Source organism: Saccopteryx leptura, chromosome 11 (assembly GCF_036850995.1).
Source record: "Saccopteryx leptura isolate mSacLep1 chromosome 11, mSacLep1_pri_phased_curated, whole genome shotgun sequence".
NCBI classification, from domain to species: Eukaryota; Metazoa; Chordata; class Mammalia; order Chiroptera; family Emballonuridae; genus Saccopteryx; species Saccopteryx leptura.
In genome coordinates, this window is record NC_089513.1 from 51,834,271 (window position 1) to 51,862,097 (window position 27,827).

At 40.3% G+C, this 27,827-nt stretch overlaps 1 protein-coding gene across 4 annotated transcripts in view; it reads right to left on the reverse strand.

The window, feature by feature from the left end:
- The window catches only part of DLGAP1 (DLG associated protein 1), a 978,693-nt gene extending 951,134 nt beyond the window's left edge, over nucleotides 1-27,559 (reverse strand). For all 4 annotated transcript variants that reach the window (XM_066353621.1, XM_066353619.1, XM_066353620.1 and 1 more), the window contains exon 1: nucleotides 27,270-27,559. The gene's annotated coding sequence lies outside the window, so the exon portion shown is untranslated. The remainder of the gene's footprint in view (nucleotides 1-27,269) is intronic.
- Nucleotides 27,560-27,827: the final 268 nt, after the last annotated feature.

Here is a 27,827-nt window from a genome sequence, read left to right on the forward strand (position 1 = left end):
AAATGAATGAATTGTGGAACAGTCATAAACTGGAATTCATACAACACTGAAAATCTATTAACTGTCTACATCAGCATGGGCATATCTTCAAAGCATATTGTTTAATTAAAAAAAATTGCAGAAGAATACCAATATTTTGTTGCCATTCTGGTAAGGTTTAAAAGCAAGCAAAAAATTTTTTTTTTAAAAAAAGAAGATATTGTTTTTAGTCCCTGGCTAGTTGACTCAGTGCTAGAGCATCGGCCCGGCGTGTGGATGTCCCAGGTTCGATTCCTGACCAGGAGAAGCGCCCATCTGCTTCTCTACCCCTCCAACTCTTGCTTCTCTCTCTCTCTCTCCCTCTCTCTCTCTCTCTCTCTCTCTCTCTCTCTCTCTCATCTCCTCCCCTCCTGCAGCCAAGGCCCAGATTAAAGGGAGTTAACTTGGGTGCTGAGGATGGCTCCATGGCCTCTGCCTCAGGCACTAAAAAAATGGCTCTGGTTGCAACAGAGCAAGAGCCCTAGATGGGCAGAGCATCCCCCCCTACTAGACAGGCCGAGTGGATCCCGGTCGGGATGCATGTGGGAGTCTCTCTCAGCCTCCCCTCCTCTCAATGAAAAAAAAAGAAAATAGGTATTTAGGTTTAATGCACATCATGGTAAAAGAATAAAGAACAAGAGAGAATGACAACAAAATAAAGATCAGGAGAGTAGTTCTTTCTGAGGTGGAAAGAAGACTGACGTGGCCTGACCTGTGGTGGAGCAGTGGATAAAGCGGCGGCCTGGAATGCTGAGGTTCGCCAATTCAAAGCCCTGGGCTTGCCTGGTCAAGGCATATATGGGAGTTGATGCTTCCTGTTCCTCCCCCTCACCTCTTGCTCTCGCTCCTGCTCTCTCTCTCTCCTTTATCTCTAAAAATGAATAAATAAAATCTAAAATAAAAGTGAAAAGAGTGAATATTAAAAAAAGGGAAAAAAAGGGGACTGACATTAGGCAGCTGAGAGCATTTGGAGCATTTGATGAATATTGATGAACTTCTCTCTGAAAATGGATGGCGTGTTCGTGGTGTTTGTTGAATTGATATGCTACATATCATAAATAAACATCAAATAGTTTAAAAATCTTAAAAATGTATCACCTTACGGGGTGACATTGATTGATAAAATTACATAGGTTTCAGGTATAAATTCAATTTAATAAAAACTTTAGGATGTGCATTTTATACCTGAAAAGAACTATTTACTTCTCCCATATTAAAAGGTTTGGTCTCTAAACTTTGATAATCATTAATAGTTTTGTAATCTTGGACATTTTACTTAATCTCCCTGGGATCTTTATTCTCCAACCTGAAAATACAGAATTTAGCAATTCCTTAGGTCTTTTCTAGAGAATATGCTAATAATTCTATAAATCTCTGGGTCTTCTACCTTAGACAAAGTCCAGTGTACCTGAATTCAGTTCTCCAAAGCAAATACACAATACGTTAAATGTACAAATGTCTACTTGTGTCTCTTTAAACATACCTTATTTAACTAGAACAATTATGTCCTCTCCTTTCCTGAGTTCTGGTACCTTAGGGTTGAAAATTTTCAGCAGCTACAGGAGGTGGCTTCTCCTAAGGGGAATTGAGCAGAGCCAGATAGAGAATTTTTTCTCATACAGTTCAAGCTAAGATTTGACTTTAAAATTAAAGTGGCATGCAACACTACACAATGGAAATAATATCGGACTGAATATTAGAAGCCTACTCCTTATTGTCGCTTCAAATATTTACTAGTTGAATAATTCTGACTAAGTCATTTAAGTTCTGTAGACTTCAATACATTCATCTGCAATAAGGTGCCAGAAATGGATGAAAGCTTTCTGGGAAACAGCATATTATCATTTCTGTTCCAGCATACTATAATTGTACCTAATTTAAGTTTACTCTTGGGAACTTATTTTTTTTTTTTACTTAATAACCAACTGTTAACACAAAATGTTCAATTACGTTGCTGAAATCAGTTACCAAAACCAAACTTCTAAGAACCACTTATCTCCTCCAGGAATACCTTGGTTTTGAAGGGAAATTGTATGGTACATACAGCAATAGGAACACATATAAAAACTCCTGTGCCCTGGCCAGGAATAGAACCCAGGAGTCCTGCATGCCAGGCCAACGCTCCACCACTGAGCCAACCGGCCAGCATCCATCTGCTTCTCCACCACTCCCCCTCTCCTTCCTCTCTGTCTCTCTCTTTCCCTCCCACAGCCAAGTCTCCATTGGAGCAAAGTTGGCCTGGGCACTGAGGATGGCTCTGTGGCCTCTGCCTCAGGCGCTAGAATGGCTCTGGTTGCAATAGAGCAATGCCCCAGATGGGCAGAGCATCGCCCCCTGGTGGGCACGCCGGGTGGATCCCGGTCGGGCGCATGCGGGAGTCTGTCTGACTGCCTCCCCATTTCCAACTTCAGAAAAATACAAAAAAAATAAAAAATAAAAAAATAATTCCTAATCTATTTTTAACCTAAAATATATGAATATACTAGACACTATTAACACAGCAAGCAGCCCTTATGGAGCTTACTTTCTTGTTACAACCGACTGAGTGTCTATTCTGAAAGATGACTGGTATGGAGTGCAAGGATACCCTTCATCACTTTTACCATTTATTCCATGATCTCATCACTGGAACCTTAAAGCAGTTTACTTGTTAGAGATTTGGGGACACAACCCCTGTAAACATTTATCTGGCTCTCATATATTTTTTCTTTAGCAATATCCAGAATAAGCTAGTATCAAAATTTGATGAGCTATAGAGGGATGGTTTTGCTTAAAATTTAAAAAAAAAATCAGTGATTCTTTGCTGCATAATAAATAAAAGTATACTCTTTAGTTTACGTACCAAAGCTTCTCTAGAATTTATATCTTACCACACACTGTAAGTGCCAGCCGTCACCAATAAAGGCTGCAATCTAACCATGTTTAGCCCTTTCGCTTACTCACTCAGCCCTTGAACTTGAGTCTGGCTATAAAATTTCTCTTTTAAAGCCAAACCCAAAATATATGTCTTTCATAAAGTCTTCTCCACTCTATTCTCTATTTTATGAATTGAAAACTGTTCCTCACTTTGAAAGCAGTATGTTTCTATACAACAGCATTTTCCTCTGTTGCATTACAAGGTAGACAACTATCTCTACATCTCTCTAATGTGAATGTTATGCTCTGTCTGATTTTTTGACCCACAGAATCTGCAAACATAATAAAATAGTTGTGTGATATATATACTAACTTTTGTAGTGGTGGATTAAGAAACAAAAGATAATTGATACATTAATGTTTCCTTTCTCTTAGTTTTTTATTTTTATTTTTTGAGCTAAACTCTATGTTTTCTGACTTTTCCCCTAAAGCCTCTTTCTTCTTGAATCTGTCAAGATTGCAGAAATAGTCTACACATCATTCTCCTTTCCCTCGCACTGCTGGGTGTTCATCCTGCAGTTCACCCTTCCTGGGTCTCACACACTTCTCGTTTGTTCCAACAACATCCTCCCATGATCCCAACTCTCAGCTCATCTAGGGGAAGAACACTTCTTCTGTTGGTCCTGCAAGAATCTAGTTCTTCTCAACTAGATCATGGAGAGACCAGCATGGTGGCAAAGTTTACAATGTTAGAATAAGTACATATGAGATACTGCTGGAACCTAGAGAAAGAGGTATGTAAATCTTCCAAAAACGTTGTAGAGGCTCAAGTTGTTCTGAGCAATGTTTAAAGGTCTGTCACACAGAAAAAAAAAAAAAAAGTAAGGATATCCCAAGAAGAGAAAATAACAAAGGCAAGACATAGAAACATGATAAAACACAGTGTTATTGAGGAAATGACAAATAAAGTGACCTGAAGTCTCAAACTACTTGAAGAGGAGGAGTGCTAAGAGTCCAGGCTAAAAAAGCACACTTGATCGGGTCCTAAGAGACCTTAAATGCCACACTACAAAGTTGAAGTTTTATTTTTTAGGTCATGGAGGTCTAGACATCAAATAATTTAATGTGGAAACTTGGCTAATTAAGTACATTTCAAAATTATTTCTCTAATATAACTTCAGAGGATGGTTTGGAGTGGGATAAAAGGGAACACAAAATGAACAGGAAAGGAGGCTCTTAGATGAGCGGAGGAAAGATGTGGGAGGGTGTCAGGGAGGCTGGAGGTCCCTGAGTTGTGAAAGAGAAGTTTATTTGAGAGAATCATGGGTAGGCAGTTAGAGAATCATAGAGAATAAAGGTAGGCAGTTGGTGCAATTTATGAGTGGACGTGAGGAAGTAAAAGTGGAGGCTACCTTGTTTTTTACTCACATGAGAGCTAACTCAGAAATTTACTCAGGTTTTGGGCTTGAGCAAGCACAGGAAATGAAAAATACAGTCACATAAAAATACTGCCGTCAAGTTTGAATAATGGAAATGTATTATGGTAAATGAAAAGAGACAGAGTAGGAGTCAAGATAGATAAGTTCCACCATCCCCCCTCCAAAAACAAAAACAAAACAACAATGTACAAGGTAAAAAAAAAAAAAGGAAATTGAAGTAGATAAGTTAAAATGGCAACAAAACAGGTAGCAGCATTCAATCACCATTATTTAGCTGCGTCATTTCACTCTGGAAAGAGTTTTGTATATTTAAATGCAATTGCTCCAGATGTTCTACAAACATCACTCTTTAATCACAGTAATAAAACCACTCTGAACAAAAATGTAATTCTAGAGAGATGGAAGCTTCTTAATTTCTAAATCCTTTCTTTAACTTTCTTTTCCCAACACATGCATGCTAAAGCAGGCTAGCAGCAGATAGCAGGGACCAGGAACATTGAGGAAAGGCTATGAATGCACAAAGAGCTGAGGACTCAGGTTCTAAAGACACACCAAGTACACTTATGGACAGATATCATAAAGTAGATGAGTTAGGTGGTTAGAACCCAGTAGACTGCAGGAAAGGTGGCTAGAATGGTCAGCAAAGAAGCTCAAAATATGGAAGATAATATGGGTAACAAGAAGAAGATCAGAAACTCAGAGAAACATCCCTGGAAGAAGGTAAGGTGAACAGTTCCCAGAGAATTGGCCATGGAAGGAAGACTCTAGTAATTATCCCTTGTTCAAGCAGTGATCTTTCATAAGTTTCCAAGCACAATTACCCGGGGCCTGCAGGCAGTGACAGAAGTACCTGGCTGAAGGTAGGAACATCAAGGCCAATGATTCTGAATCTTTAGCATGCATTTCAATCACCTGGAGAACTTGTTAAAACAGTGATTTATGGGTGCCACCCCCTGAGTTTCTGATTAAGTGAGTCTGAACTGGGCCCGACCATTTTCACTTGACACATTACCAGATAATGCAATAAGGCTGGTCCTGACACCAGACTTTGAGAGTCACCAGTTCTTATCTCTAGATGCTCCTTGGAATCATGTGCCCTAAAATCATGTGATAAGCTTTGTAAATGCTCATACCTGAACCCGTCCTAGAGATGGAGCCTAGGATGGGGCCTGACATCACATATTTTTTTTCTCTTTTAGAGGGGAGGAGAGAGAGAAAGAGAACGGGACAGATAGACAGACAGGAAGGGAGAGAGATGAAAAGAATCAACTTGTAGTTGCGGCACCTTAGTTGCTCATCGATTGCTTTCTCATATGTACCTTGACTGGGGAGCACCAGCCAAGCCAGTGACCCCTTGCTCAAGCCAGCGACCTTGGGCTTCAAGCCAGCGACCTTGGGCTTCAAGCCAGCAACCTTTGGGCTCAAGTCAGCAACCATGGGGTAATGACCTCACGCTCAAGGTGGTGACCCCACACTCAAGCTGGTGACCCAGCACTCAAGCTGGTGACCCCGCACTCAAGCTAGTGAACCCGCACTCAAGCTTGTGAGTCTGTGCTTAAGCCAGATGAGCCCACACTCAAGCAGGTGACCTTGGGGTTTCAAACCTGGGGACTCAGCATCCCAGGCCAATGCTCTATCACTGCGTCACCACCTGGTCAGGCTGAGATCACATATTTTGAAGTTCCTTGGATAATTCCAATGTCTACACATGGTGGAGAGTTGCTGATACATATGGATAGGAAGTGAAATGATGACAAATTAGTTCATTTTTAGATTCAGCAAGGTGTCTTTCTGAAGAAGAACTGGCTTCTCTTTTTAAAACTATGGGTTTACATTCTTCATGGGTCTAACAGTGGTTATATTTAATTAAAGTACTTTACTTACAGCTCCTGCTCAGTCAAAGTCCTATTTATGCCAATAAAGAATTTAGGTAACATCATCAATAATTCATAAACTATCACATAAATTTCACTTTATCTGTAGGAAACAAAAAGAGTGATTAAACAATGGAAGAGAGAGTTTGGTTTTCTCCATCCACTCTGCCAGGACTTGGAAAAAAAATAATTTTTTCAAAACGACCATAAAGTAACCAAGAGGCAAATCCAATAAAGTTACTAAGGAATGAAGAAAAAAATGGGTTGGTTCATTTCTGAAACTTAATGAAGAATATCGACTGACTGAAATATTGACAATGATTTTTAATGCAACATTAGAGATAAGGAAAATCATTGCCAAGTGAGATACTTCAATGTGAGAATTATGTTTTAGGCCTCTTTTGTATTTTTTAAAATTCCTAAATAATTGATTTATTAATAATAACTAATGTAATGTGTTATGATGGTATGATCTTGATTGTGTTTACCAATTTCTCTTCATTGTCTGGTAAATTTGCTGTTAAAAAGATTTATTTCTTTTTAGTAGGGCTAATTGTTGTCTTCAAAATAATGGACTATTCCCTTTAAAAAAAAACTCAAGAGCTTGCACAGATTATTTGGAAGATTTACATACACTTTCTCCAGCTTCTGGAAGTATCTCATGTTCAATTTCTAGAACATATTGCCAAATTTGCTTACATGCCAGTTCCTTGTGACCTGGTCCTTCATGTCTCAGCATCAAACACAGAAATGCAAAGAAAGGATCAATAAATGTTATTAAAGTACTAGATTGACACTAGTGTCTAAGAAATCCTACATTATTTTAACTCCTTAAAAAATCATTTTGGCTATCATATTTTAGCCCATGATCCTTAAAAGTGTTCATAACCTTTATTTATTAATTCATATATATATATGGATATATATATATATATCCATATATATATATATATAGTTGTGATGACTTAAAGTCTGACTCTATTTGCTAATGGATTAAAATAATTTTTGAGTTCAAGATTTTCAACTCAAGGCAACTGTTTAAATTCTCTCCTACTTCTTCCCAATGATCAGTCACTTACTCATTAATCCCACTTCATTACCTCCATTCTTCCCATTCAATTTTCCCTTCATCACTTTCTTTTTAATTTTTCAATTTTTAGTTGTTGATTTTAGAAGGGGGGAGGAAGAAAGAGAGAGAAATATCAACTTATTGTTCCACTTATTTATGCATTCATTGGTTGAATTTTGTGTGTGCCTTGCCCAGGATCAAGCCCACACCCTTGACATATCAGAACAATACTCTAATCAACTAAGCTATCCAGCCAGGGCCTTATTTCCTCATTTTCATTAGTCACTCTCTCTAAGAGTATATCCCATAGTCCCCCAAGAAATGCAATTCATCTTCAGTTTCTTTTGTTACATTTACTTACCTAGTTCTCATAAAATATACATAATGTCCCTTCACAGATTTCCCAGTGTTTCAAAATTTAATTGCCGATCCCCAGCTTGTGCTTGCAATCCTACAGTTTATAAAGGAATTCAACACCAGTGGGCATTTCCTGTTTCACTGAAACTTCTATGTAACACAACGCTCATGTGCAATTATAGCTCACAGACTATTAGTATTTTAAGGAAACCTCAAACTCTCATGGTCATCCTTGTCAACTGAAACATGAAGAAACTGAGACTTTGAGAGAGGTACAGATTACATGTGACAGGGCACTGTTGTGAGCAACATAAAGACATAAAGAGGAGGGGGCTCATATACATGGACTGAAAAGACCCAGGAAAGAACCACTGCTCACTTTCTTCCCAGCCCTGACATTCCTTTGAGATCATTAATCCAATCATCTGAGAAACCCTCCTTGATACTCACCTGCTGACTTGATCCTTGCTCAGTCCTGCCACAGTGCCTGCCCTGTAATTTCCCATCATGTACTACCCTCAATGGGTTGAATCCATTCTGTTCCTTCTTTCTCACTGGCCTGTGAGTTCACTGAAATGGGGATGATGCCATTTCTATTGATGAGGTCCCAAGCACTGATTAGGAACTGACATATGCATAGAATTCAGACTTAAGACTAAAGCTTTAAACACATTTCTTAAGCTAAAAATTATTTAAACTTTATCTTCAAACATACCTTGTTATTATTCGCAAGAATTTTAAATTATTGAGTAATTTGTTACCTCGCTTTCATGCTTTGGCCAAATATTAAGGACCAATATTTGACAAATATTTTTAAGAAGCTCTATGCTAAGCAGGGGGCTAAGGAAGAAAATAATGGAGACAGGTTGAACTACTTTATAAATGGTGGTCAAAAGTGGCATTAAAAGTGAAGATCAATTTTAGCTTAGTGTCCTTCAGTGGACAAGTGGATTAAAAAGTAGTGATACATATATACAATGGAATACTACGGGGCCATGAAAAAGAAGGAAATCTTACCTTTTGCAACAACATGGATGGACCTGGAAACTATTATGTTGAGTGAAATAAGCCAGGCAGAGAAAGAAAAATATCATATGACCTCACTCATTTGAGAAATCCAAGGAACAATGTGAACTGAGGAACGGAATTAAACCTGAAGGGAAGGGGAAGGGAGCTGTTGGGAGGGTGAGGGAGATGTTGAGGAGAATACGGGGGGAGGGGGGATGCATTCAGGGAGACACTAGAATCTATGTAAACACAATAAATAAATAAATTAATTTTAAAAGAAAAAAGTGAAGGAATTAAGCAAAGAAAAAACTCATAGACACTGACAACAGTGTCATAATTACAAGAGGAAAAGGGGGTGTGGAGAGGTAGAAGAGAGTAAAAAAGGGATAAATGGTGATGAAAGGAGACCTGATTTGGGGTGATGAACATGCAATACAATATACAGACAATGTACTGAAGAACTGTACACCTGAAACCTGTTTAATTTTATAAACCAATGTTACCCTAATAAATTCAATAAATAAATAAATAAATAAATAAATAAGAGTGGCATTAATGAGAAAAAAATAACAGTTATGTGAAAAGAAGTTGAGAATAAGGATGCGGCAAAATTCCAGAGAGCTAGAACAAAATATTTTAGAAAATAATAGTTATCCTTACATCTTTTTTTTAATTTTTTATTTTTTTTTTACAGAGACACAGAGAGAGTCAGAGAGAGGAATAGATAGGGACAGACAGGAATGGAGAGAGATGAGAAGCATCAATCATCAGTTTTTCATTGCGACACCTTAGTTGTTCATTGATTGCTTTCTCATATGTGCCTTGACCGCAGGCCTTCAGCAGACCAAGTAACCCCTTGCTTGAGCCAGCGACCTTGGGTCCAAGCTGGTGAGCTTTGCTCAAACCAGATGAGCCCTCACTCAAGCTGGCGACCTCAGGGTCTCGAACCTGGGTCCTCCGCATCCCAATCTGACGCTCTATCCACTGCGCCATCGCCTGGTCAGGCTATCCTTACATCTTATACTTAAACATATATAACTACTCTATTTCAGTTATGGAATATTATAAAATATTTTGACTCATATGTGTTTCATACATGTTTATGGAAATCAATTTTAAAACCATGTCTAATATAAAAAACTGAATTTGAATTTGTAGGACATTTATATAGAGTGGAAAATGGCCAAGCATCTGGGTATAATATTTCCTGTGTTCAACAGATTAATCCATTACTATTAGTACATTACTATAATATTTTACTATGACTAGTCTAGAGTTTTCACAAAGTTAATGTCCTGTGCCAATTAAACATTCAAATTCATTTGGAGTCAATAATGTAAAGCAATTCAGAACAAAACAAAGCATTAGAAATTATCTTTACGGAAACATAGGAAGAAAGAGTTAAGGCTTGTTGTTCATGACACAAAGACGGCAATAACTGTACAACTGGCACTCCTTGTTCTATCAGCTTTATATGTATTCACCTTCATTTCCACTTCTGATCATTTCCATGAGTCTAATACCTCATATCAATATTTACTTCTCTGAGGAAGGGATGCTTATAGATGCTTTCCCTTAAATAAGTAAATAAATAAATAACACCTATATACATAGAGTGACATTCTTATATTTTACAGGCCAGTTGAATCACCTTTCTCTTGAGTTAAGGATACAGCAATGTTGATTTACCAATGTCTATTTAAACAGATTGAAGTTTAATTCCCTCTGGCTGAATTACAAAGACTTAAGCAATGAGCACATTCTTTCACGGATATATTAGGAGCATGATATAACATCTTCTTTCCCCCTTGCCATGAAAAGTCCTTATTGGAACCTTGAAAAAGCTGCCAGGTTCTCTATGTGTGCCCCCTAACCCATGTCCTGACTGCAGACTTCATCCATGTTTGTGTTTGTCTTTGAGGGATGTGCTCATTTGTCCTTTCAGAAAGATTACTCAACTAGAAGCAGACAAGCAATGCTCCTCTTGCTGCTGACATACCCTTTGCTGGAAAGAAGGGACCTATTTTGATCAGGGAAAGCAGATGGTCACACCCCAAAAGCTTCCACAGAGACTGACTTCTGTCATACAAAACTTCTCCAACAAGTAGGAAGAGGCAGTGGAAAGAGGAAGGTAACAGATTACACTCTTGGTGCTTGATGCCATCAAAATGCCTGCATCCTGAAAGAACCCATTTAAGCAGGCACTAGTAAAAATCAAGGGAAAACTAAAAATTAAAAAAAGAAGATTCCTTACTAAAACAGGCATTATAGAACAAAATAGCTTCACCTATTCAAATGAGAGGGTTGTGATTTTAGCAGAAGTAATTCTGTTTCTGTTGTGTTCTCTACCTATGAGATATCTAGAAATGGGAGGAAAGAATTAAAGAAGAATAAGGGAAGGCTTTGGCCATTTGGCTCAGCGGTAGAGCTTCAGGCTGGCGTGTGAAAGTCCCGGGTTTGATTCCCAACCAGGGCGCACAGAAGAAGCGCCCATCTGCTTCTCCACCCTTTCCCCTCTCCTTTATCTCTGTCTCTCTCTTCCCCACCACCAGCCAAGTCTCCATCAGAGCAAAGTTGGCCTGGGCACTGAGGATGACTCCATGGTGTCTGCCTCAGGTGCTAGAATGGCTCTGGTTGCAATGGAGCAACAGACCAGATGGGCAGAGCATCGCCCCCTGGTGGGCCTGCCAGATGGATCCCAGTCAGGTGCATGCAGGAGTCTGTCTCTCTGCCTCCCCGCTTCTCACTTCATAAAAATACACACAGAAAAGAAAAGAAAAGAAAAGAAAAGAGAAAAGAAAAGAAAGAGGGAGGGAGGGAGAGAAGGAAGGAAGGAAGGAAGGAAGGAAGGAAGGAAGGAAGGAAGGAAGGAAGGAAGGAAGGAAGGAAGGAAGGAGGGAGGGAGGGAGGGAGGGAGGGAGGGAGGGAAGGAGGGAGGGAAGGAAGGAAGGAGGGAGGGAAGGAGGGAGGGAAGGAAGGAAAGGAGGGAGGGAGGGAGGGAAGGAAGGAAAGGAGGGAGGGAGGGAGGGAGGGAGGGAGGAAAGTTAAGGAAGTGTCACTTCCAGAATTTTCAGAATTTCCTAATAACCACCTCCCGAGCTAGCCAGGCTGTGAAGTGAAACAACTGTAAACTAGAGGAGGGATATTTTGCAGGCAACTGGAAACACATTTCTGAGAGTATCAGCTTTGCAATACTGCAGCTTACTTGATCTTCATTTCACTTTATATTTTCTTGGATGCCAACCAAATGCCAGGCACTGGGTTAGGTCCCCAGGGGGTACAAAGCCTGGTGATAAGAGACTTCTCTTCACCTACTAGCTCCACCTATAGTACCTCTCTGATCTGAGAAGATATTCTGTAAAGTATAATATCACTTTTTACATAGTGCTGAGCACATAGAGAGCATTCAATTAGATACATAATCACTATTATTATTACTAGAATTATTATTACAGGAATACAAATTTGTAAGAAACATCATATGTATAGTTCATAACCTAGTGGAAAATTTAAAAAACACAAGGAGCTACAATGCAATATGGTATATACTATATCTGAGGAATATCTAGACTGCTGTTAAAACAGAAAGGATGAAAGAATGACACAGCAGTGAAAAAAATTCCACACGTCTCCTAGAGTGTGCCAAATCCTAAGACTAAAACAATTCAAGTGAGGGTCTAAATTTTAAAAAATAACACTAAAGAAGCTTATTTTTTTTCTCATGCCAGAAATCAGTCAAAGAACAATACTTCAATAATCCCTCTCATCTGGTTCTATTTTTTTTCCTATCATTCATTTCTAACATTCTAAAAGAAGTATTATGTTTATTGCTAGTTGTCTGTTTCTTGCCACTTGAATGTGAACTCTAAAAGGACATGCCTTTTGTCTTTTGTCCTTGTTCAGGACTGAATTCAAAGCACCTAGAATAGTGCCTGGCATGTAGTAGTTATTCATTCAATTACCGTTGATTGATGAATGAATGCATAAATGAATGAATGAATTGGTAATTCCCATCACCTAACAGTTGGAATCTCCAGGATTTGAAATGCATATTAAAATATCTGGAAAAAAACAACAACCTCAGTACAAAGGAACACAGTTTTATATATCACTCCTAACTTTCTAACATCTGATTTATAAATAACCTACACATCTTGGTTCTCAATGTAGGACACAATATGAACAGTTGAGCTATATTGGACATTCCTTCTAGTGTTTTCAAAAACACAAGTTTATAGAAATGAAAATATTTAAAAATTATTAATTGCTTTGAGGAAAATCTTTTACGTCTCTCATGCCTTCACCAGTGTCAGGTCCTGGATCAAGGGAAACCTTACCTCTGGGTGGTACCTGCCATCACCTGAGTGTCATCCCAGGGGTCCCTAATTCTCTGGCAGGAGGGTGAAGTATATTCCTAATGACAATTTATAATTTCTTTTTTTCATAGATATAGTATACTGAATTTTAGATAGATAGGGTTTTTATTAGAGTAGTAGTATTCTGTTCGTAGGAGATGGGCCCCCCCCAAAACTTTAGAAATTAGCTGGTCTCCACAAAATAAAGCAATTACTATGTGATAATTCTTTTTTTTTTTTTTTTCATTTTTCCAAAACTGGAAATGGGGAGGCAGTCAGACAGACTCCCGCATGTGCCCTACCGGGATCCACCTGGCATGCCCACCACGGGGCGATGCTCTGCCCATCTGGGGCATCGCTCTGTTGCATCTAGAGCCATTCTAGCACCTGAGGCAGAGGCCACAGAGCCATCCTCAGCGCCCGGGCAAACTTTTGCTCCAATGGAGCCTTGGCTGTGGGAGGGGAAGAGAGAGACAGAGAGGAAGGAGAGGGGGAGGGGTGGAGAAGCAGATGGGCGCCTCTCCTGTGTGCCCTGGCCAGGAATCGAACATGGGACTCCTGCACGCCAGGCCGATGCTCTACCACTGAGCCAGTCGGCCAGGGCTATGTGATAATTCTGTTAGATGTCCAAAAATATTGAATTGATAAGCACACCTTTAGAATAAAACTTATCTGTAAATAAGTATTGCCACATTTAATGTGTTTATTAGCTCGCTTTGGAGCATCTTTGCTGATTTTATGTGTGCCATCATTTTACCCAAAGGGAACTCCTAAAGGAAAAAATACATAAGAAAAACGATTTTGTATTTGGTTCTATCGGGTTTTAAACCTAAATCGTAAGATATGAAATACTGTGTTACTATAACAGATAAAAAAGCTATAAAACCCAAATAATCAAGATTGAACACTCCGAAATCTTTCCCTTAATGAAAAACCAATGGAATTTCCTCACCTATATATCAGTAAAGTTTTCACTCTGTTTTGTATTGTTTTTCATCTGTTCAGCTCTTTCTGAGAAAGAAACTGTGAGCTGACTAAAGACATCTGACTCGAAGGCAGAAGACAGGCCCCACAGAGCTGAGAGAGTAGGTGCAATCAGAAGTCGTGTGTGCCCCACCTGCCAATCAATGTACAGCTAACTCTAATCTTACCTTAATGGTTAGGAGATGCTACTCTGTAAGCATCAAGCACAACTGCCTCTCTCTGGTTAGCTTCTGGATTTTTTTCCTTATTTTGCCTTAATAAATATGCATCATAATCAGAGTAAATTAAAATTTACATTTTGAATGTTGCTTTAAAGGCATTGTTTCAAAATTAACTCTTTGGGGAGAACATGACTTTTATATCTTTTGTAGTCTGCTCAAAGCATATGGTACCATGTCAGGGCTGGGCTATAGGAACTATGGGTCTCTTTCCCTATAAATGCATCTCGTGGAGCCTACAGGAAATGCTAAAAGTTACATTCTTCAATAGCTCAAAGATCAGAGTGCTTAATAAATGGTAGCTACTATAGCTTTTTTTTGGTGAATGCTGTCACTTATCACGTAATAAAGAAAAATGAAATAAGATCTAGGAATTTTCAATAGGAAAAGAAAAATATTACATCACTGGACAAGTAATTTTTAAAATTCTTTAATTGGTATTACTTTATGTAAGAAGATAGTTAGCAGATTAGTTCTTGCTGATAAAATATATTGTTAACAACAGCATTTATTAATGCCCACCATTGAACTATATAGATAGTTCATATAAGTTGGCTAATTTAATCATTTAAAAAAACTCTGTCTGTTTAATTATCTTCATTTTTCTGATGAAAAAAATGTGCTCCAAAAACTAATTAATTTGTCTAAAGTCATTTAGCTAGTTAGATAACTCAATAGCAGAATCAGAATCGGGGGGTAGAAGGGTAACATTCCTTTTTGAAACATACTGCTCATATCAGGAATCTGACGATCACCTTCTAACCAATAATGCCCTAATTAACACCTCAAACTTTATCATTTCATAAAACTCAGGTTTATTGTTCCCCAAGTTGCTAAAGAAGGGACATGTCCAATATTGTCTCAAAAATCAGCAGGACTAGAATAGCTGGAAAGTGAACACACAATACGGCAGGGGTCCCCAAACTTTTTACACAGGGGCCAGTTCACTGTCCCTCAGACCGTTGGAGGGCCGGACTATAAAAAAAACTATGAACAAATTCCTATGCACACTGCACATATCTTATTTTAAAGTAAAAAAACAAAACGGAAACAAATACAATATTTAAAATAAAGAACAAGTCAATTTAAATCAACAAACTGACCAGTATTTCAATGGGAACTATGCTCCTCTCACTGACCACCAATGAAAGAGGTGCCCTTCCGGAAGTGCGGCGGGGGGCCGGATAAATGGCCTCAGGGGGCCGCATGTGGCCCGCGGGCCGTAGTTTGGGGACCCCTGCAATACGGTATGCAGAGCTGTGTTTTGAAATCGGGCATCTGGAACCTGTATAATTATGTTAACCAGTGTCCAAATAAATTTTAATCCAAAAATGTTTTAAAAATATGGCCCTGGCCGGTTGGCTCAGTGGTAGAGCATTGGCCTGGCATGCGGGAGTCCCAGGTTCGATCCCCTGCCAGGGCACACAGGAGAAGCGCCCATCTGCTTCTCCACCCTTCCCCTTCTTCTTCCTCTCTGTCTCTTCCCTTCCCGCAGCCAAGGCTTCATTGGAGCAAAGATGGCCCGGGCGCTGAGGATGGCTCTGTAGCCTCTGCCTCAGGCACTAGAATGGCTCTGGTTGCAACAGAGCAACGCCCCAGATGGGCAGAGCATCGCCCCCTGGTGGGCATGCCGGGTGGATCCCAGTCGGGCGCATGCGAGAGTCTGTCTGACTGCCTCCCCGTTTCCAACTTCAGAAAAATACAAAAAAATAAATAAATAAATATAAATCAAGCTCAATTTTTCTCACTGCAAATTAGCTCGTTATTCCAAACTCTTCTATGTTCCGGCAATGTCCCTATTCTAAATGTCTTCACACTCCAAATCTCCACTCAGCCTATACCATCTCCAATAACTAATTACTAATCATCAAGAAAGCAGCTGCTACACATTGAAAAGCCACTGTGCTGGCCACGGTGTTTAGGCTGAGGAGAGACAAAAAGGCACATAAGCCAATTCATTGCTTAGAGGAGCTTTAAATCTAGGCATATTCACATGAAATGTTTAAACTCTAAGCCATAAAATGAATGATTCAGAAAAATGCAACTGGATGTCAGAGGAGAGTTTATCCTGGGTTCAAGATGTCATATAATTAATTGTTCATGTGAGAGGTGAGATTTGATGATTTGACTGGACCTTGAAAGAGAGCGGGCTTTGGAAAAATTATTTTAAAAGAAGGCCTGGCTCGTGATAACATACTCAAAACTGTATAGAAGATCATGAAGGGGGAAAATAATTTCCTGACTTCACTTGTCCTAGAAATTCAAACAGACAAGGATTTAAATACATGAAGCACAAGAAAACAAAGAAGAAGAAAAAGGTGTCAGAATAGCGTGGTCCTGACAAGCAAGGGTGGTCGTGCTGGAGAAGAGGTTTGATGTAAGGAACTAATTACAGATGGAAATGAGCAACAAAGGGAACCAGCTGTGTCTTCATGGGCATGGACCAACCACACATCAGAATGCCAAGCATAGTCCAGGAATGTGCCCGGACCCGGGGGACACCAGGGAGTAAAACAAACAGGATTGCTACCCTTGTAGTTTTAAGGGAAAAAATTTGAGGAGTCTCACAATGACCTTGATGGTTTTTTAGAAAAGTAAATCTTTTTTTTTTTTTTGTATTTTTCTGAAGCTGGAAACGGGGAGAGACAGTCAGACAGACTCCCGCATGCGCCCGGCTGGTCCCGGCACGCCCACCAGGGGGCGATGCTCTGTAGAGACCAGAGCCACTCTAGTGCCTGGGGCAGAGGCCAAGGAGCCATCCCCAGTGCCCGGGCCATCTTTGCTCCAATGGAGCCTCGGCTGCGGGAGGGGAAGAGAGAGACAGAGAGGAAGGAGGGGGGGCGGTGGAGAAGCAAATGGGCGCTTCTCCTATGTGCCCTGGCCGGGAATCGAACCCGGGTCCCCCGCACGCCAGGCCAACGCTCTACCGCTGAGCCAACCAGCCAGGGCCTAGAAGAGTATATCTTGATGCAAGTTTAATCAGACGAAGGGAGACCCTGAAGGCAAGAAACTCCATTAAGAGCCTTCTGTGTATTCCAGTCATAAAATCATTACCTCTTGAAGAGAAGCGGCTACAACAGAATTGTGTAAAGCTATTTCAAACTCTAACTTCATGGGAAAGAAATGAAGACCAAGAGAACTTAGGTGTTTGTTCAATGTGCAATGTTATTAAACACTTTATAAAAAAATTAAAAGATTAACTAAAGAGTCCTGAAGAACTAAAAGTAATTTAAATAAAATTTTAATAGTTCTTGAGATATGACAGGATAATACCTTCATCACTTCAGAACTGGGAAAGATTTCTTAAACGAGGTAAGTTATCTACACCATAAAGAGATGAATCAAAAATGCATTTTAGTAATATATGTCAATTATACCTTATAATAGGAAAAAAAGTATCAACTTTTATATTTTAAAAATAATCTTTTCACCCAAAGACATCATAAAAATGAAAAGAGAAGCAACCAGTTCAGAAACGATCATTGAACTACATAGGACAGAAAACCTCTGATATCCAGAATATATAAATAGCTCTGAGAAGCCAGGTTTTTTTTTTAAGGAGGAGGAAAGTAGACAACTTATATAATTAAGCATTACACAGAAACCTGAATATTAATCAAGACAGGAAAAAAAGTTAAACATTACTGGCAGTCGGGGAACAACATATTAAAGCTACAAGGAGATATCATTTCACATCCATAAAATTGGCAAAAAATAGACCCTGGCTAGTTGGCTCAGCAGTAGAGCGTCAGCCCAGCATGTGGAAGTCTTGGGTTCAATTCTGGGCGAGGGCACACAGGAGAAGCGCCCATCTGCTTCTCCACCCTTCCCCCTCTCCTTTCTCTCTTTCTCTCTCTTCCCCTCAGGCAGCCGAAGTTCCATCAAGCAAAGTTGGCCCAAGTCCTGAGGACAGCTCCATGGGCTCTGCCCCAGGCACTAGAATGGCTCTGGCAACTACAGAGCAACGCCCCGGATGGGCAGAGCATCGCCCCCTGGTGGGCATGCAGGTGGATCCTGGTTGGCCACATGCGGGAGGCTGTCTGACTGACTTCCTGCTTCTAAATTCAGAAAAATATATATTTTTTAAAAATTGGCAAAAATAGATTGTATCACCAGGATTGGTGAGGATAAGGAATAAAAGGAGCTCTTATAGATTGCTTGTGGGAATATAAAGAGGTACAGCCCTTTTTCAAAATGTGGCATTATGGGATAAATGTTAACATATAAATCTCATCCTCCTGAAATTCCACTGCGAAGGAGACATCCTAAGGAAAGGTTAGCACAAGGAAGTATATATATGAATGTTCATTGCAGCCTTGCTAAAAAACACCCTGAACATCCATCAACAAAAGATTGAGACATTAATCATGATACATTATTCAATGGAATACCAGATAGCAGTAAAAACAAAGAAAGAAAATCTAAATGAATGAACAAAAAACTGTCAGTTAAAGTAAGGTGAAGAAGGCTACAAAGAGCATGTTACTATTTATACAGAGTTAAAACAGCAAAAAGCAAAATGAGACTATATTACTTAGGTACATATAGATATGGAGCAAAGTTTAAGGAAAAGCATGGAAATGATACACACCAATTCAGTATACTGGAAATAGTAATAGAATCCACACTTGATTCATACTTATTTTATAATCTGGGGGTGACTACAAAGGTGTTTTTTATAATATTATTTTACTTTTGGGGTGATACTGAAATATTTCAAAATAATTTTTAAGTAATAATAAAGAACTGAAAATTAGTTTGAGACACAGATATAGGGTAAAAGAGAAAGGAGAGAGTCAAATATTACTTGAAAATTTTTCCAAATACTTCATGTCTTCTTTTCTTCCATTCATACTTTCCCTAGACCTGGTTCTTATCATGTATTCCTCAGTTAGAGCAATGGCCTCTTAATGATTCTGTCTGTCCCAATCCAGCAGTAGAATGATCTACTTCCATCAATTCAAGAGGCCATTTCTTCATATTACTGTCCGTTGAAAATCCTTCAATGTTCCTACCCACTCTGAACATTCTTATACAGTCATTAAAATCATCCACAGTGTATCTTCATCCATCTCAATCAAATTCATCTCCAGGCCTAATTAAATGCAGAACTCCATCTCCCTGAACCAGGAATATGTCAAGTTGCTTTGCATCTCTATGTCTTTGTAAACAATATTTTGCCTTATCTGTAAAGCTAAGCCTTCTTTCATTTAACTCTTACCCAACCACACTAGTCTAGCTTAAGACTTTCCTCTTTAGGAAGCATTCCACAATGTCCTCTTTCTTTGTTGAACTCTAGTGTTCCATAAAAACCTAAGAAAAGTACGATTGGTCCCAGATATTTGAGCACTTAGTCTTATTTTGTAACTTTCTTAATTTCTTAAGATTACATCTTAATCATATCATTTGAATTAAATTTTAAGCTTCCCAGGGATTTGAATTATGTTTTGCACTTCTGTATTCTCCACATGAATGACTTACTGAAGATGTTATAATTGTATTTTGTTTGCTGATTCTTGGAAAAACTGTATACATAGCAAATATCTAACATCTGTCATCTAGATCCCTTAGGATTCTTAAAGCAGAGTATTTTAAATTGTTAATTAACCCTTTGAATAGTGAAGGTTCTTTTTTTTTTTTCATGCTTGCTGACCCCTAGGAGTGCGTTTTTGTTTTTTTTTTCAAAAAAGGAAATTATTTCCAGTTACAGTTTTATTGACTTAAAATCATTTTTGTTTGGTAATCAATTTATGGAAACAAGAAGAACATATATTTGCCTTTTTTAAATGTTGCCTTACACAAGTATGATCATACTCTAGATGGTCAGGAGGCCCGAGGACATACATGAATATTCGTACTACTAAAAGGGTGAAAGAAATGCAGATCTAGAGAAATTATTACACACCACACTTTTTAAAAACATTGGTTATGCCCCACGTTGCACCTTACTTTTCCTCACAGGTTTTTTTAAGGGTGAACACTGGGTCTAGCATCTCAAGCAGCATGCCAAGTGGTAGGTTAGCATATCTATAAAGCTGGCCAACTTCACCACATCATTCAAGTATAACAGAAGCATAGAATAAGACAGGATGTATTTTATGCCTGACCAGAAATTTGCACAAAAAAGTCATGGAAATAATTACAAGGCTATATAATTCCATACAAATTTAAATGGTAGATTCCAATACCTCTATGAACAAGAGCCAACTCACATAGGTTCTAACTAATTACCTATAAAGAGACAATCAGTTGTAGTCACTCCTCTATCCCCTGTCATCCCTATTATCTTTCATTCCTTAATAAACAGTTGTAACCTTGCATATGCAAATCCTATTCTAGCCACTGTTTCTATTATTTCTTAAGCTTCTGGTCTCATGGAGGTAGACAGGCACATAAACAAAAAATAAATACAAGATCAAGATATAAATATGTATCAAATTCGAAGGAGTTATAGGAAGGAATGCTCAATCCTATGGGGTGCAGGTCCAGAAGGAAGCTTGCGCTAAGCCTTGAAAGGCAGGGATACATTCAATACACAAGCAAGTAGAGTGGTTAAACTATTAATATGTTTGAGTAAGAAAGAAGAGGGAAAGGAAGGAATAGGAGTCTTTTGTGTGTTTTTAATTCTTATTTTATTTTAGCGCTGTGTCTACCAAATATTATCAGAGTATGTTTAAGACCAAAGAATGCAGAGTTTGAAACTGCAAAAGGGGGCCATACAAAGCCAGGTAACACTACCCTTGGAGTTATGGACCTTACAGAGTCGGGCCATTGTTCATTCACTCAGTCACTCAACCAATGTTTACTTAAGTACCAGGTTCTCTATTAGGCATTGGTGATATTTGCTTAACACATTACATTTAGTTCTTGATTTCATAAAGGGCATAGTTGAGTGGGGAAGGCAATGGATTGGATAATCACAAAAGTCTTTATATACTATAAAGGGATCACCAAAAGAAGTACAAAGCACTAAAACTGCATTCAACTGATAGGCTTTACTAAGTGACTTTTCAGCTGAAGTTTAGGAAAGAGGAAATAATGTGAGAAACAGTGTTCCAGGGAGAGAGACATCTTATCCAGCTTCGTAGAAGCTAGAGAGTCAAATAAGTCTCATCTGAATTGCCTAGGCCAAGGTTCCCACAATAATCTTCTCAATGTGTCATGGCTCCAAGGTTGCTCTGCTGCCTATTCAAAACTCTGAATGGAGAAGTGCCTCCCTGTTTGAAAAAAAAAATTAAAACAGTTCCTTTGCTTTCTGGGTTCATGTCTGGGAAAAGAACTTTGAAGGCAGTAGCTGTGCCCTGTCTTTTTACTAGAGTAGTATGATGAATCATATCAAAGAATAGTTGTTTGCAAAGTCTGAGACAAGATCAAAATGCCATTTTCCTCTGAAATTGTAGCATGTGTTTTGTAGAGAAATCTCTGTGATATCTAGCAGGGAAATTTCTAGTCCAGAAATAGACTTCACCCTGCATTTCCACTGAAATTGAAACCAGGAAAGAAAGGGTCCTTTGGGAAAGGTTATAACCACAAGGTTAGAGTGAGGGTTAATGCCTGTCCTCCTGTCATATGCTCATTGCCATTCTCCAGTAGTAGAATTAAAAGGGAAGTTACTCTAGCAGATGTTTTAAAATTAGCCAAAACCGTGTCAGCTGGAAATGTGCCCAGAGAGAGAGACCTTCCCACAAGCCACCTGAGGGATCTTAAATGTCTCTGAGTCCTCCTGGTGCAGACTGAGATACACACGCTAGGGATATAAGCAAGTCCCAGCACAAATCCTCCCCTCCTAATTGCTTATCCACAGCTTCGACAAGACTGCCACTCTGCCTGACCAGGCGGTGGCGCAGTGGATAGAGTGTCAGACTGGGATGCAGAGGACACAGGTTCGAGACTCCGAGGTCGCCAGCTTGAGTTTGGGCTCATCTGGTTTGAGCAAAAGCTCACCAGCTTGGACCCAAGGTCACTGGCTTGAGCAAGGGGTTACTCGGTCTGCTGTAGTCCCACGATCAAGGCACATATGAGAAAGCAATCAATGAACAACTAAGCGGTCACAACGAAAAACTAATGATTGATGCTTCTCATTTCTCTTCGTTCCTGTCTGTCTGTCCCTATCTATCCCTCTCTCTGACTCTCTCTCTGTCTCTGTAAAAAAAAAAAAAAAAAAAAGACTGCCACTCTGCCAAACACCAGGTTCACACACTACAAAATCACACTCTTCATGATTGCTTTGGGTGGTTGCTTAAAAATCTGGTAAAAAAGCATTGAGAGAAAATAAAGAAATCAGCAGTGACAACAAACTATGATGAGTGAATATGAAAATGAATAGTTTTAGTTACCAGGACTGTGGGTATATGTCTTCAAGCAGATCCAGGGCACTGATATCTAGTTCACAGCAACCTCAAGTGGGACAATCATAGCCTAGCTATGTTGATTCTCATCTACCCCCCCCAAAAAAGGCCCCCAAATCTGTGCCTATATATCCCGAGAGCTTCCTGTGTGTGATGTGGTCTTCTGAAATGGGATGTCATTTTCTACCCAGTAATCATCAAATCCTACAGTAACCAATAAACATCAACCAGGAGAAATCTTAAACCAATAAAGGCAAAAAATATCTCTAGTCTCTCACTTGTACACCAGGTGTCTGGCCCCCACCATTAGCTACAGTGAAGGATGTAAAATTGATGGGTCAACACATCTCATATGCAAAACCAACCTCTGTGCAATCAGAGCAAGAGAGCAAACACCTCAAAGAGAAGTCATTCACCTTTTTAGCCTCCTTATAGCCACATCTCATTTCTCCTGTTCTTGGCCCTATGTTTTGCTCTGTGTTGTAGGTCTATGTGTTGTAGGGTTTCAAAAAGTAAATAAAAGTAGCTTGTGTGTGTGTGTGTGTGTGTGTATATATATATATATATATATATATATATATATATATATATATATATGCATATGTTGGGCAAATAAGTTTGTAAAATTTGTGTTATTTGGTTTTGCTTACTTTTATTGTTAAAGATGGCCACACCCCATGTGGGGCAGCTGATTACCTTCCTGCTTGGGAAGGAGCTTGGTTGCTAATGTGTGCAGGAGGAGGGTTTTCACATGGGAATGTTTTAAAAGGAGGATCTAGGAGGCCATTTTGGCAGAGCGAAGAAGACCACATTGTTGCCTGGAGAGAGGCCATGTGGTGGCAGAGAGGAAGCAAGAAAGATGGCAGGGAGTTGAGGGGAACAGAGGTGAGGGGCTTTGTAAGCTCCGCTGAACTGGTGAGGTGGCAGCCTTTGATTCTAGAAAAAACCAGAAAGATTCTCTTGGCTGTGGAAGAGGAGAACATGTGAGTGGGTTTTGGTGCCCCGTGTGTTTGTTTTTTACTGGTTGGCTGGTACAAGTCTAGAATAAAGGTAATGGCCCACAAGTTCTTGGCTCCATTGTTTCATTACCATCTGTCTGAATCAAATGCAAACCTGCATGGGCCAGGCAGCTGTGGTGGTGGCCACGGCTACTGGCCTTACAGCATATATATGACATTACACAAATGCTGTAATGCTTTATGCATTAATGGTATATTAATTATATAATATTTTATATATAGCAAATATATATTTTGCATGAGCCAAATAGGTATGCATTAGGGGAAAAAAAAAGAACAGGTAGCTGGTATCTCATACAATGAGTTGTCAGTGAGTGTTTTAATAAATTAAATGACTGAAGATTAGTTCTAAATCTTCCTCAGTCATAAAAGAATATTTTAAACCTTCCTAGGAATAACACTGACCACACATCCAGAGAAAATCATCTTTATTGGGCAGTAAAAAGCTTCAAATGCTCTATGATAAAAAAAAAATGGGGCAAGGAGGGAGAAAGACATATGAGGGCCACTGAAATTATTCCTTTTTTTTTTAAATGGAGAATTATAAACCCTTAGATCTTCTGGAAATCAAAGAGACAGCCCAATACATGGGGTGCTTTTGAACCTCCAACTGTCTCAGCAGCACAAAGATTTTTAGGATGCTAGCAAGGGACCTTCTTGAAAATGTGTTTTAAAATAAAAATGTATAAAGAGAACAACTTACCAGACATAAGGCATAAGATTTAAGTGTGGGAGGTGAAGACTGGAAAGAAGTGTTTCGATTTTTCAAAAGTCCTTTCAGCCTTCCTATTTAATGGTGCTTCTTTAAGCAGGGGAAAATAATTACCAAAGAAAAAAGAGAAAAGAAACAAAAGAAATTACAAGTATATCATTTCCTTAAGCAAGGAGAGGCAAATGTGGTTTCTATAGAGATGAAATCTTCATAAAGATCTCCCAATTGAACGTTTCCTAAGAGGAAACAGATCCTTCAGCCCAGAGCAGAGTTCCTCTGGTAAAGGGTAGAACAATTTGTGAGAATGACCAAGAAGGCAACATAACGCGAAGCTGAGTGTATCACAGAAATGTCATTCTAAAGCACTTAGATAGCAAATGTCACATTTAGATAGCATTTAACTATTTTTTTCTGTATTTTTAATACAAAATCAAAATCTGAATGCTGAATCTGAATGTTTCCACAGAAGTTACTATTCCAAGAATATGATACATGTCTCAATTAAGTTGTAGCTGAACCATTACTATACTAGTAAATATGCTAAATGGAACAGATAGCAAAATTCCAGTTCCCCTCTTCACAGTTTTAATAATATATTTAAAAAATAATCTATCTAGATGGCTACATAGAACAAAGGTATACATAGAGTTAAATCTAAGAACATGCAATTTGTATTGCCAGTTCTGATTCAATAGGACACTTAAGCTTAGAAGGACTTAGAAAGCAGGACAGCACTTAGTTTTAGGCTATTTCTCTGTATGGGTTCCATAATATGTTGAGGAAAAGGTCTTGATTTTAATAATCACTGTTATGGTTCATTAAAGTTTTTATCTTGTCAGAATAAAATTTATAGTGAAGAAGAAATTAAAGCTGCTAACTCTTGAAAATATTTCATGAAGAAAACTCTTACATGTATTATTCCCCCAAAGCACAATTGTTAGTGTGTGATATAGAGACATAATTTTTATAAAAAACTATCTCATATTTACAAATGCATTCTTTTTCTTATATAAAGTAACTAATACTTTCTCCTCAATGAGGCAATTTAAAAGATAAGTAGGAAATTTTAGACCTGGAATTGGGACTATTTCAAGGCAGTGACTTCCCTATAGCAACTTAAAACTGAAGTAATTAATCCTGAGAAAATTAATAACAAGTCTATTAACACCAGATTCCTATAAACTTTCCTACTTCATGACAGAATATGAATTTTCTGAACAAAGGGTAGCTTCTATAACCTAAACATTACATTTTATACATTCTGCATAGATTTACTCAATATTTCTTAGGGCTCTGAATTTCCATTTAAAAATTTAACCAAAGAAAACTTTTATCCTTTTTACATGACATAAATTAGGGTACTTATAACACCTCTTGCCTTCATCTCATTTCCATTCAAGCTGAGATAAGGGCTATTGCTAAATATGCAAAATTAGATAGGCCAGTAGAAAGTTGTTTCCTGCAACTGAAATTCTGCTATAAATAGCAGTCAAAAGGCAGTTAGCACCTTCCTGGTAAAAATAATTGACAAGATGTACACGTTCAGTCCTAAAATCACTTTCTTATTCTAAATTTCACATCACAGGGTCTGACTACAACTCAGATTGTTTCATCAGCACAAATGAGCACTATCAAAGCTAAAGATCTGTCTTTAGTTGATACTTTTATTATATGTCTTTCATCTTGTAATTCATAACTTCACGTGTTACTGCCAGGTGAGACAAGGAGCATCGATCTCTCTCGCAACGGAGTCAGGCTCACTGTACTAAGAGTGTACAGTCTTGCCTGAGTCCATAAAAGAAATAACATCTCACCCACTGGTGTCCCTGTCCTGACTGTCTCTGTACCCCTCAAGCCCTTTCCCATACTACTCAAGTCTCCCTCTTAGAAAATTCCGCAGCGCTACTGGCCAGGAGGGAGGCGAGCTCGGGAGCCGGTGCTGGAGCGGCGCTCAGGCACAGGCATTCAGTGTCTCGGGCAGCTGAGCAGCGGGCTGCCTCTTTCCAGGCCCCCCGGGCCACCCAGCAAAACAGGGTCAGCTCGCCTTGCCCAAAGAACGAAGCTGTCCAAGCCCTGAATGCAGCGTCTTCATCCCCGCGTGGCCCTGAGAAGGTCCCTCCAGCAGCTGCAATACCCCTCAATGAAAGTGCAATTTGTTATATCTCCGGGCTCGAGGAGAAGTCTCGTTTGCTCTCGGCTTCAGCGCGTTCATTCAAGTCTCTGAATACCGGGTCTCATCGCTCGCCACGCGATTCGCGAGGAACTGGCCTCGACCGTGAGCGGGGGCGACTCTCCGATTGCCTTTCCCGTGGACCCCGTTGTGTGTGTGTGTATATGTATGTGTATGTGAATGTGTGTGTGTGTGCGTGCGTGCGTGTGTGCCTTATCTCAGTCTCACCCTGTGCCTGTCTCTCTTTGTGCCTGTTTCTCTGGCTTTCTCTTTTACGCGCGCGCGCATACACACATGGAGGAGGCTCTCTCCGCAACCAATGCCAAAATGTCACCTAAAGAGCAAGTGCAACAACTTGCTTTGGAATTGACCCAAGAGTCGGGAAATCCCCTGCAGTTGAGTGGCCCCCTCCTCCTTTGCAGAGCACGTTAGGCGTTGGGGGCCGGGGAAGGTGTGAATTTGGTTCTTGGAGGCAGCCAGGGGAGGTGTTCTCCCCACCCCCTTCCAGGACCCTGTCGCAATTAGAATTAGTCTGCTCCCTGGGCTCCAGAAAGAGCGCCGAGGACCACCCGCCTGGAGAGGGACGCGCCGGACCTGGGGTTCCCGGGATGCTCAGGGGGCCGCGCCCGGGAGTGCGCTCCAGGCGACGGAGAAGTGGTCGTGCGCGCGGGCAGGCGGCCAGGAGCCCAGCCCATCGTCCCTCCGCTGGCGAGAAAGCGGCAACCTCGCAACAACGGGCAAGAGACATCTAGTGCGCTGCGACCGCAGCAGTGGCGCGTCCCAGGCCCGGTGGCGGCCGCCAGGCGCGCACGCCCCAGCCCCGCCGCGCAGCCCGGCGTTACCTTGCTGCGGCCCTCGGTACTCCCTGCGTCGGACTGTCAGTCTCAGGAACCTCCGAGAGAGGACGGAAGGGGTGTCCCGCGGTCAGGACAGGCTCTCAGCAGGGTAAGGGAAGAAGAGCCGAGGCTGCTTCGGTCGCTCCCGCCGCTGATGCTACCGCTTCCCGGGGGCAGGAGGTGTAGACGAGGCCGTGTCCTCGGGATTGTGGCGCCCGCCCGGAGCGCAGCGCTCGCGTCTGGCGCGGAGACTGAGCGCCAAGACGCAGCAGGCTTGGGAGGCGAAGCTGGGCTGGTCACCCGCCTCTGGGTGCATGTTAATACGGTGGGTAGGAGGAGTCCCGCACTTCCTCCGCCCAACCACGGGAGCCGGCGGGCGGGCGGCGGCCGCACCGGGAGCCAGGCGCTTCACCCGCCCCAGCTACTACTGCACGGCCACTCGCCCTGGCCCCAGCCCAGGCACGTGCGCGGAAGCCACCGGGAGGCGCCGGTGTCTCCCGGAGTGTGCTCCTGGCCTACGGATTCTGCTCTCTCAGCTTTTGTAGTGACAGGTGCTGTCAATCT